The 12,573-nt window shown below is 39.7% G+C and overlaps 1 long non-coding RNA gene across 1 annotated transcript; it reads left to right on the top strand.

The window, feature by feature from the left end:
• Positions 1-8,187: 8,187 nt before the first annotated feature.
• Positions 8,188-9,436, top strand: LOC114557858 (uncharacterized). The gene is made up of 3 exons (XR_003692853.1): positions 8,188-8,227; positions 8,419-8,487; positions 9,050-9,436. It is a non-coding gene; the product is annotated as an uncharacterized LOC114557858 (long non-coding RNA).
• The last annotated feature ends 3,137 nt before the right edge of the window (positions 9,437-12,573 follow it).

Raw genomic sequence — 12,573 nt, 5'->3', positions numbered from 1 at the left:
CTCTGATGGCTCCATTGTTGAGACCATCTCTCAGTAGGTCCTGAAGATCATCTACCATTTCCTCCAGGAACTCAAGCGAATTTGGTTTAGAGGAGCCTAGTGTTAGGACCACAGGAAACACAGTTTGTGGTTGTAGGTGAATATAGCAAAGGACTGGCCACATTGTTGTCTTGCTGCTCTTGAAAAGTGGCAAGCCATCCACATTCAAAGAGATTTCTATTTCTCCTAACACTTCAGTAACTTCTCTGGGGTAAAGCTGCAGCTGTTCTGTGAGTGTGTCCTTGAAATCAAAATGTATGTATTGCATGACCGATTTTGTATTGACTTCAATGTGTCTTGGAGTTTGCATCACAGTACGAGCAGTTGAAGGCAATTCGGGATGGCCATGTATTTTTAAACCCTTCAGAAGGTCATCCAAGGCAGTGTGGGAGATCTGGTGTTTTGAGGCCCACCCCTGAAGAAAATCCTTAATTGAATGAGGATTGTCCTCCACTTCAGACTCTTCTGAGGTGGTACTTGCCTCCTCTTCTGTAGCTTCAAAGTCAGAGGCCAGAGAAGCAACTGCACCCACCTGTTCCTCACTGTCCTCTTCCGTCTCTTCTGAGTTGCTTCTCTCCCCTTGTTCTGTAACCTCTAAGTCAGAAACAACATTGTCTTGTTCCTGCTCCATTGCTGCTCCATTGTCTTGTTCCTCCTCTTCCATTTCTTCACTTTGTTGTTGGTTGACAGTCAGCAGTGTCCTTTGAGCAAACTTCCATCGGCGAGTGTACTGCTGTCTTTGCAACCTGTCCATTCTTGAACGGTCTAAACAAGTAAGGAAAATAAATAAATAGAGAGAAACAAAACCATATTGACACAAGTATTGGGACGCTTATAAGTAAACCCATTCAAAGTCTATTATTGATTTATTGAGAGTGGAGTTAATGGATATATGTATGTTATTCGGCTCTCGCCCAGTCCAAAATAAATAAATAATTTCATAGAACCTAATTGTTATGTCAGTATCTATATATTTTTATCTGAGTGCTTAAATACAGGAAAATATAGCTTTAAATGAATATATTAACAACAGTTCTGTGTGTATGAGCACAACTTTATTTTTTTCCATGGTAAGGATGACATCTACATGGAATTGCCCATATGCCTCCCATAAAAGTGTGTCCGTCTGTTTCTCATTGAATAGGTCTTAGTCTAAAAAAGGAACCTAGTTTAAGAGCTTGACATTCCCCCACGAAACAGTCTAAGTGATGTGTATCCGGATGTTGATGTTCATCATTTTCTGTTTATATTGTGTTGCGTGGTACGCATGGTGCTACGCTGTGAGCGATATATATATTTTTTTTATTGAACAATAGTAACAACCATACTTGGCCTGGTACAATAAATGAAATGTCTTCACAGACAACAGACAAGCACCTTACATAAGAGAGAAGAAAGAACACATAAACAAACAAAGTAAAAAAAAAATAAAAAATGAGAACACTAGGGGTTTTCAGAAAGTTTCACATCCTCTATCAAAGTAGATAAGCTTAAGGCATTCTTTTTCTTCATTAACTTCAGAGATAAAAAGTAATGACACAATTCTTTATGAAAAACATTAAAGTTTGGAAGTGTTTTCAGAAATCTATTCTTGTGTATAAATAATTTCCCAAGAATAATGAATGTGTTAACTGCTAAGTCATGCGCTTAATTTTTCATAAACATTCCAAAAATTATATTTTCCTTTGTAAATACAGGCAAATCTTCAAATTTAGGAAATAACCAGTAATGCAAATCCTCCCAGAAGGTATAAGCAAATTTACATTCATAAAACAGATGTTCTGTTGTTTCAATCTGATCAGCAAAAAACGAGCACCGTGAGCGATATTACGAATCTCACTATGGCCACGCCAAGACCCGCCCTACGAAGCAGCTCGATTGGTTGGGGTTAGGCATTTCACCTCGAGTGGTTAAGGTTAGGGGAGTGGTTAAGGTTAGGGGAATCCCCTAACCTTAACCACTCGAGGTGAAATGCCTAACCCCAACCAATCGAGATTGGTCAGGGCCAATCCCCTAACCTTAACCACTCGAGGTGAAATGCCTAACCCCAACCAATCGAGCTGCTTCGTAGGGCGGGTCTTGGCGTGGCCATAGTGAGATTCTTATATGACTGTCTATGCGTGAGACACGTAGAAAACGGTACTGATTGTGATCACTGGAGCTCTAAAAAGTAGGTATAATTGCATGCATCTAATCTTTACTTGATTGGTACTTTTATCCCGAAATACATTATTGTGTTTTGTTATACGGCTTTGTGGATGACCCGCCGTCACCGTTTCAGGAGAGTGAGAAGCTAGCTAGAGCTAGCTGCTAACGTTAGCTAGTATTTACGTTACGACATGACGTTACGATAGCGGTCTTCGCTAATGTAGCGTCAAACCATTTCATTGACGTTACGGGGAAATAGGTGGGCTTAGCTAGCTAGCTACATGATTCGGTCATTGAATAAGTGGTGCTGGTAAGTTGTATAACTAAATACCGTTAGATAGCTGCCGAGCTAACCGTTGACACATTAGCTAGCTAGCATAGCTCTCATAGGATTTGACGTAGCTAGCACCTAACGTTAGCGGCAAATCGTTAGGATGCAATTGAAGTTTTTTTTTTTTTTTTTTTTTTTTTTTTTATTGAAATATTAAGATTTACAAACAAACATGGCTGCATAAAACTTGATATAACAAAGTGGGATACAAGAAAAATATAGCCAGATGGAGCAGCACTTAATACAAACAGGAAATATACATGTAGTCTTAGTAACAAAAGTAAGGATGGTTATTAAAGGAGAAGAGACATTCAAACAAAGAGGAAAAAAAAAGAAAATGTCATTGTTCAGCTGGGAAGTGTTTTAGGGTATCATATATGTTTTTTGCTTTAGGACTTTTCAGAGTTTTTAAGGATTTCAAGTACATTTTAAATTCATTTAAAAAAAACAACAAATTTGGGAGAGGATTTCATAATTCTACATTTGTGAATAAAGAATTTAGCTAGACATACAATTGTATTAGTACAGAGCTCAACACCCTTGCTTTGCAATATCAATCCAAATGTTATATCGTCACAGGAGAAAGAGGTTGGGAATGAAGACATCTGTTGCTTAACCCATGTATGTATATCACACCAAAATTTCTGTATCACATTACATGAGAAAAACATATGGTCCGTAGTTTCAACATCATTTTCACAGAATGTACATTTATTATCATCTATACCAAAGCGAAGTCTCAGTAATTCTTTACAGGGGTAAATGTTGTTCATTACTTTGAAATGTGTTTCTTTCACTTTAGGAGAAATAGGGAGTGTTAGATACATTGTTTGAAGTTTAGTGATTGAAACTTTATCAAATTTTTGTAGTATATTATTTTTATTATGCATTTTAGGGTAAAGATAATCAATAAAACAATTTCTAATAAAGTGGTTAGTGCATTTTTTATCCAGAATAGAGAACCCTTGAATTGATAGTGGGGCCAATTGTGGTTGTATCGGATAGTATGCCAAAATATTTCTTGTTAGAAGGACAAATCCTTGGGGTAGTGCTTTATGTAATTTAGTAAAGTCTGATTTTAAGGGTTTGAAATTATGTTTGATGCAAAACTGTTCATAATTTAAAAATTGTCCGTTGGTATCCATTAAGTCGACCATGGACCATATGCTTCTCCCATACCAATCCTCAAAGAATAGAGATTTGTTGCGGTGCAAAATATATCTATTGTTCCAGAGTACAGATGTGTGGGGTGAGAAGTTATGTACGTATAACATTTTCCAATACAAGAGTATTTGTTTGTGAAACTCTGACAATGAAATAGGTAGTTTATTAACATTAAAGTCCGCTCTGAGAAGAAATTCTAATCCTCCGATTTTCTTGAATAAGGTCTTTGGAATACAATACCAAAAGGAGTTGCTGTGTTTGATCCAAGATTTTAACCAATTTATTTTTAAGGTTCCATTAAGGCAGTCAAAGTCAATAACTTTTAGTCCTCCATCCTTTATGTCTTTAACCATATTGCTTTTCTTCATATAATGTGGTCTGTTTCTCCAGATGAAGTTTAGGTTGATTTGGTTGATAGATTTAATCAAATTGTTTGGAATGGCATTGGAGTAGGCTGGATAAGTACATCTTGATAAACACTCCAGCTTAGTTAGGTAAATTCGACCTAGTATTGATAGGTCCCTCTGTAGCCATATAGTTAGTCTTGATTTGCATTCTTTAATTTTATTTTCTACATTCAGAAGTTGGCTTTGTTTTTGGTCCTTGGAGAGGTAAATCCCCAGGTATTTGATTTCTGATTTAATAGGGATATTACAGATGGTTTTCAGTGAAGTGTCGTGTACAGCCAGCAATTCACACTTTTTTAAGTTTAATGTTAGACCTGAGGCTTTGGAGAATTTTTCAATTTTGGCAATAGTTGTTGATATTTGGTATTTATCTTTTAAGAATATTGTTGTGTCATCCGCTAGTTGGCTAATTATTATGTCTGTGCCAAGTACATTAAGTTTTTTAATATCATTACAGTTTTTGATATAGATTGCTAGCATTTCTGTAGCTAAGATGAACAGGTATGGTGAGATGGGGCAACCTTGAGGAATACCCACATTAATCTTGAAGCTTGGGGTGGTACCACTAGGTAATAGGACACAGCTACTAATATCTCGATATAATCCACCAACCCATTTCCTAAATTTGATTCCAAATCCAAAGTGTTCGAGCTACCGAAAGAATAAACGGATGCTCCACGGAGTCGAATGCTTTATAGAAGTCTAAAAAAAGAAGGAAACCATCATCCTCTATTTGGTTTCTGTACTCAATGATATCCATTACCAATCTTATATTGTTGTGGATTGACCTACCTTTTAAGAACCCTGACTGTGTATCTGCAATAATATTTGAAATCCCTGTTTGAAGACGAGAAGCAAAGATGTAAGTTAGAGTTTGTAGTCTGAATTTCTGAGTGTAATGGGTCTTCTGTTATCTATAATTCTGGGGTCTTTCCCGGTTTTGGAATTGAGATGATAACTCCATGTCTCATTGTTGGTGGAAGCACACATGTTTCAAATATTTCGGTAAAGACTTGTAGCAGCAGGTCTCTTAAATCCATCCAAAACTGTCTGTAAAAGTCACCTGTGAGACCATCGGATCCAGGGGCTTTGTTAAGAGAAAGACGACCAATTACTGCATCAAGTTCTGTAATTGTTATTTGACTGTCACATGTTTGTTTGAGGCCATCCTCTATTTTTGGGATATGTTTTGCTATGTCCTGAAAAAAAATTCTGACAGTTCACGCTAGAGAATTTGGAGCTGTAGAGCTGGCTATAGAATTTCCAGATTTCTGAAGAGATCAATTTTTTCATCTGTGACTTCATTATTATCAACTATCAGAGAACTGATGCTATTTTTTCCTGTCTTCTTTTTCAAGACCACAGAAATACGCTGAATTTTTTTTCCCCCTCCTCTATCCACTTAGCTCTGGATCTAATGAACGCCCCTTGGGCCTTATGACTGTAGATTTCATCTAGTTTAGGTTGTAGGTTTAAAATCATTTGTCTATCGTCTTCAGATGGGTTTGGTTTATTGCAGTACATATTTAACTGATTAATAATGTCTACTTCTTGTTTTTCACTATCTTTTTAATTATTTTACTGAATGAGATGGTAAATTGGCGTATTTTATATTTTATGAATTCCCACTTTTTGGTAGCAGTTATTAGCTCCTCAGAATTGGCATATTCTTTAATTAATAATTTGATTTTTTGGCAGTAGTTATTATTTTTGAGCAGGCTGGAGTTAAACTTCCAATATGTGTGTGAGTGGATGTTGTTGCCATTGGGTTTGATCTGTAGTAGAATAACACTATGATCTGTTAGTGGAGCAGCAGAAATATCAGAGCTAATATCATAAGCTAGCAAATGATTTGCAATCAACCAGTGATCGATTCTGGATTTATAATTGTGGTTTGAGCTAAACCAGGAGTATTTAGATATTTCTGGATTTAAGTGTCTCCAAGTATCAATCAAATTCTGTTTATCGCAAAAGCTCGTGAATATTGTATTCGGGTGACTTGCAGCATATCTGCAAGGGTACTTATCAAAAAAATCATCATGAACTAGGTTTAGGTCGCCACCAATGATAATGTTATCAGTTGAGTGTGTTAATTTGAGATTGTCTAAATGTAAACTAATTTGTTCAAGTAGGTTTCGATTTTCTCTTCTAATATTATATCCATAAATGTTGACTAAGATGAATTTCAGACCATCTGTGTTTACAATAAGAATCAGCCAGTGACCAAATTCATCTGCCATGTGGGAAACAATATGACCTTTGAAGTTATTTAGGAGGATGGCAACACCTGCTGACCTTGAAGTACCGTGGCTAAAGTAAGCTTCATCTCCCCATTGTTTGGACCAAAATATAACATCATCAATCTTGGAATGTGTTTCCTGCAAATAAATTATATTTGACTTCTTCCCTTTACAAAATAAAAAAATACTTTTTCTTTTGGTCATGTCTCTTAAACCCCTTGCATTAACAGAAATTAGAGGAATGTTACTCTTTAGACTGAACATGGAACAAAACAAACAAAAAAATATGAATAAACAATCAACAACAACGGATTACTGAACTTACTTAAGACAGCAGTAAAGGTTTCCTATTAAGAGTAGATAATAGTAGCAAAACCCTGAGAATACGTTTTCATTCAAACTCACTTGTTTTCGGGATTCAAAAGCCCTGGATAGTTATGGTGAGACTTTTTGTCCATTAATGAAAGCATGAGGGCCCCGAACACTGCCTTTAGTCCTGCTTTCCTTGCTTGTTCAATTTTCGCCATACAGCCCTCCGCGCCTCCCTGTCTTCCTTGGTGAGGTCTTCTGCGAAACGGATGTTGAGATCTTTGCAGACGGGGTGAAGTTTGGTGATCCGCCAGAGTTCGTCCCTGAAGTGGCGTCCTGTGAACTGCATGATGATCTGACGAGGGCGGCTGGTGTTACTCGCCCCAGTCGGTGTACCGAATCCAGGATGAAATCCATCTTCTCCTTCCAGTGTGGCACAATCTTTCCGATGATATCAGAGATGATTTGTCGTGTGTTTTCGCTTTTTCCTTCCTGTAAGCCATTTACTCGCAGGTTCCACCTTCTTTTATAACGCTCCAACTCTACAGCTCTTTTTTCCAGAACTGTGTTCTCCTCTTTCAGTTGTTTCACCTCAACGTGCAACTTTTGGCACTGTTCTTTACAATCTTTGATCTCGCAGAGTTAAACTCCACAGCTTTCACGATGTTGGTTAGGGTCAGCGTGTTCTGCTTTAGCTCCGCTTTGAAGTCCTGCATCATGCTTTGAAGAGTGCTGACAGCAGCCAGGATCACAGAGTAAGAGGCGTTGTCAGCATGGGCTTCAGCAGTCACGACGTTGTCTGGTTTTGACTTTTTCAGCGGTGCTGGTGGTTTAGAAGGAGATGCTAAGATGTTTTTAGTACCTCTGGTGTTAGTTTCCATCCTTTCAGGACCGCCATAGTCGTGTTCTTGGAGAGCCTTCGATTTAGCATTAGCTTTTGTGTTAGCCATGTTATGGTTTGCAATATATCGTATTCCAGGAGGTGCTCCGGGGTCACTTACACGCTTCTGAAATATTATATTAAGTTCCCTACACTTTTACATCTGATAATTCAGGGTGTTGTTGAGTTAAAATTTCATTCTGTTGATATTCAAGGCTTTGCTACTCTGAGCCATTCACAGTGCGTCTGCTCTCTCCGCCATCTTGAGCCGCCCCCCGGATGCAATTGAAGTTGGTATATGATTAACTCCCCTCGCAAATGTAACGTAATAACTTACCGGTGGTGGCGACAGCGGCCTCTAGTGGCGATGTTCTTTAAAATCTATTTATATATATATAATTAGCTATATAATAACAGCAGTCGACAGCAGAATTCAATTCACTTCAGTAAGCAGCAGTTACTTCAGTTTGTGGTAGTTACTTCAGTTAGTGGCAGTTAGTGAAGTATATAATCGTCGTGAGCTTCTAGAATTTAGAATGTCTTTTCAAATCAGAGAAACCTTGACATGGCGTTCGATCTGTTTTGGTGGGTACCTTGGGGGGGCCTATTCTAGGAGGAGGAGGAGCAGCAGGAGAAAAGAGGAGGAGGAGCAGGAGAAGAGGAGGAAGAGCAGCAGGAGGAGGAGAGAGGAAGAGCAGGAAACAGACAGGTAGAGGGGCAGTGTGCAGGGCTGGGTAAGCAGTCATATTAGGCATATCAATCAATCAGATATTTACATATAGGATAAAATGCCAATAGTTCCACATACTAGATAATAACTTGACTGAAGCACAGATTGAATTAGAAAATGTTTTATTCTTGGTCATATTTATAACTGATGTTCTTCTCATGCATATTTAGCTGCACAATCAGTAAGCAGAGGCAGGGTCCATCACAGGGGAAGCTGAGCCAGGGAGCCAAGCTGAGAAAGTAAGGACACACACACACACACACAAATCTCTATTTTATTGGACTACATTGTAGTTTTTGAGTATATGAGTGTGAGTATTTGTAATTATTTTATCACTCAAACTGACTGTGCACATGACATGCTGGTAGTTAGCAGTATACTGTGACTTATGTGTTCGAGATTAGGTTTTGCTGACCTGGTTGTGTTCAGTGCAGTGGTGACTTGCTTATACAACCTGAGGAGGCAGGTGTCATCCTAAAGTTTCTTGAAGGTCTTCAGCGTAATCTGCTTCTCTGTATACCATAAAAACACTATTAGAATTAAAATAACTGCAAAAAATCCTTCTGCTCGTGCACCAAGGGCACTCGCATAAAAGGCCTCTCCATCTTAAAGTCCCGGGCTGAATTTCAGTCCCAGTACGGCCCTGGTTTGGCCCATATCTGTGAAACAAAATTAGTGGAAATGAGTGTGTGTGGGGTGTGGTAACCAGTTCATGAAATGGAAATCTTTGTTCAATAACGGTACATGGAAAAAGGACATTAGTGAAATGTTAAATGTGTGTATGATCTGTTTTCTTCACAGGCCCTTCAGCACCACCTTCCCTGTGTACACTGCAAATTGGCGTAGCTCTGTGGCTTTCCATCTGTCGATATCCTCCAGCTTTCGAGGTTTTCTGGCAAAGCAACTGGGCATTGACTTCCTCAATGACAACAACCTCTCGCTTACCTCATTTATTTGACCAGCTGACATGCGTGTCCTCTGCTGTCCCTTTATCCAGACTTGTAGGAGTTTCTTCATGACTCATAAGCAGGCTGGTCATTATATACATACACTTCTCTGATCACACTTGTCACAGCCATGATAACCTGTGTATTGTTTGATGCACTTCAATAACTTCTCTGGGGTAAAGCTGCAGCTGTTCTGTGAGTGTGTCCTTGAAATCAAAATGTATGTATTGCTGTAAGGCTGTCTGACGGCTCCAGTGGCATCAGGCCAGCACAGAACATGCAGGTGAATGGTTCCAGTAATCCTACTGCTCCCAATAAGTGACAAAATAACACCAACATGTTCCTATTTACATTTTGTGATTTGTATAGTCACAGCGTGTACAAAGAACAAGGTCACGACACGCAGCCATCTTCTAACCGTAAACAAACCGGGAACTATATTCTCAGGCGGAAGAATATAGTACTTGGGCGGAGTGATTTGCTTTGCAGCAAGCCTGTTTGAGAATATAGTTCCCAGTTTGATACGGTTAGAAGATGGCTGTGTCTCATGTTGTTTTTTGTACACACTGTGACTCTACAAATCACAACATGTAAATAGGAACATGTTGGTGTTATTTTGTCACAATTGGGAGCAGTAGGATTACTGGAACCATTCACCTGCATGTTCTGTGCTAGGCTAAGCTACCGGTGGAGCCGTCAGACAGCCTTACAGCACGCTCGTAGATACAGAAATAAAATTAAACTAATACATTTAAAAAATCCTTTTGTAAACCTAACGTGTCAGTGTCTCTATTCTTGTTTTCATAGTAGAATGAAGCACACAGAGAAGCAATCACCATCAGCTAGTCTGTATTACAGCTTTTTTCTTTCCTCCTGTTGAAGTTAAAAAGTTAAAACCCGGCTTATGTTTTGAAAACAATGTTTAATGGCGCCTGCAGCTAAATTTAATCAAGTAACTACATCAGCATTTGACTGCCTCACCCAAAACCTAGCTTCTAAAGAATTAATCAGGTCATGTCTGACATTTACCATATGAAGAAGACTCATTGTCCCCACAGGAAAGGTAACTATTGTTTTTGGTTTTGGGGAGCCACTCCCTGCAGGGCCAGACGTGATTAGAACAAAGGAAATGCAAACTCTGTAAACTTGAACAGAATCGGCACTACCATGTGAAACGACCTTTGTCTGTGACCTGGGGTAAACCTAAAATCAGAGGTGTGTCTTTAATCAGAGACCCACAATTCCACAGGAATATAATTCGGAAACTGAGGTGATTTCAGCACTTCAATCTGTGACCCCGACAGGGGCAGCACGTTGAAGTCCGCTGTTTACAGCGTATTGTTTGTCATGTCACATGACTGTTCTTCTGAAACTCCACAAGGAGAAGCATGAGATCAGTCCGCTGTCAGCTGCAGTGTTTTATGTTTTATGTTTGATTGTGTTTTGTCTTGTCGTTTTCATGCTGTTTCATTAAACCTTTTGCTTAACTTTCAATTTGACCACATCCTCTCCTTCCTCCTCCAGAAATCAGAACGAACACGTCTTTTAGAAATTCTTAACACTCCCCACAATTGATTTAGCTTCTTCAGAGTATAAATTGATCCCATGTAGCTATACACCATGCCTAGATGGTTAAAACATGTGATTTTTGTTACATGACCATTTACATCTGTGTACTTTTGGGTCAGATATCAAGAAGTAAAAACACTCTTAAAGATTATACTTGTTACTGCAAATCGCAACGGATATTGTTACTGCAATCGCACCTAAGGTGCGATTGCAGTAACAATATCCGTCTTCCTGTGTGCAGAAATGTGTTTATAGCTTTAATTGACAACGAAACAAGTGCATATCAGGCAGACTGCATGCCGCAGCGCATTGAGCGCTCAGAGCGCAACGATGTAAGATGTTAAAAAGAAGTTGGCCTCAGGAGATTTTAAAACCACTGAAAATGAAGGAAAGTCTACTGTGTGGAAGTATTTCCACTTAGTTGTCTAGGCATATGTGAATTTTATTTCAATTATATGATTGGGTCTCTTGTATGCGCCTGTGTTAACGTGCGCTTGTTGCCCCGTATGCGCTCACTGTGCTGATGCGCTCATCTGTTGTCATCATTACAAGTTTGCAGTTTTGTTTATGAGGGAAAGTGCCAGGGAAACAGTGGTAAGGGACTCAGTTATCAGGCAGTGATGGAGCTAATTGATGTACATTTGCTGGGCAATCCTGTTTCGTGACCTCCTTCTGAAGAGGACCTGGGCATGCGGAACCATCCACACAAACTTGGATTCCCTAACAGAATTGGATTCCCAACATTCAACTCAATTCAACTCAACATTCTGGTCTCAAAATCTCCTCATGGCAGCATAAGCTGGATCAGGAATGACTCCCTGCTCTTTGTTCAGTGGCGAAACACAAGGGATGTTTTTCTGTGCTCAACTCTCCACAGGGCCCAAGCAGAGGACACAGTGCAGAGCAGGGTCAAAGCTGCAGATGGGCAGTGGCAGTTGAAGGACATCTCAGACCGGTACTTAATATATATTCAACTACATTTTCATGTATGCTCTTGGAAATGTTATATTTGTGTGCTGTATACATTAATGTTTTTGTATATTGTCTGTTCATCTACTGTAGGTGTATGGGTGAAGTGGACCACTCAGATGCCCTGATAGGGTATTACAAAGTTCTGCACAAGACTTTATGGACATCGCAATTGTGAACGCATTCCTCCTCCAGAAGGACATTGCAATTGGCAAAGGAGAGGTACCTCTGCCTCAAAAGGCATTCAGAGAGGCGTTCCTCCTTCTGGAGGAGGAAGGCATTCACAATTGCGATGTCCATGAAGTCTTGTGCAGAACTTTCTAATACCCTATCAGGGCATCTGAGTGGTCCATTCCACAGTGGAGCTGGCAGAGGCGGGGTCTTCCTCCACAGCCACACCCGGTCCTCCTCCTGCTCCATGTGGAGCACATCACAGGCCAGTGCACAGCACTGCTGGTCGGCTGAAGTGCAGGCAGTATCATGCAAAGACACCAGTAAAGTGCTCCTCCTGCGATATTCCTTTGTGCTTTGTCGCTGGCCGTTACTGTTATAATGACTGGCATGTTGCCAATAACCTGTAATTGTAAATACTAGTACAGTGCCCGTTGAAAATGTGTCTGCTGCACATATCTGCGTTCATCAACCACCAGAACCGGACCGTTTGTGTGTGTGTCACTGCATGAAAAGTGGGATTTCCGTCCCCGTAAACGCCCGGAAATCCCCCTAATTTTCGGCAGTTATCGACAATTTACAGGCTGTGAACGTCACGTTCGTCTGTGCCACAAATTGTCGGAAACGAACCATGACGTATGTGGAGAGCCCCCGCGGAGGTGTTAATGG

This window comes from Perca flavescens, chromosome 6 (genome assembly GCF_004354835.1).
Source record: "Perca flavescens isolate YP-PL-M2 chromosome 6, PFLA_1.0, whole genome shotgun sequence".
Lineage (NCBI taxonomy): Eukaryota > Metazoa > Chordata > Actinopteri > Perciformes > Percidae > Perca > Perca flavescens.
The sequence above is the reverse complement of the archived record's forward strand: the minus strand, read 5'-3'. Positions and strand labels throughout refer to the sequence as shown.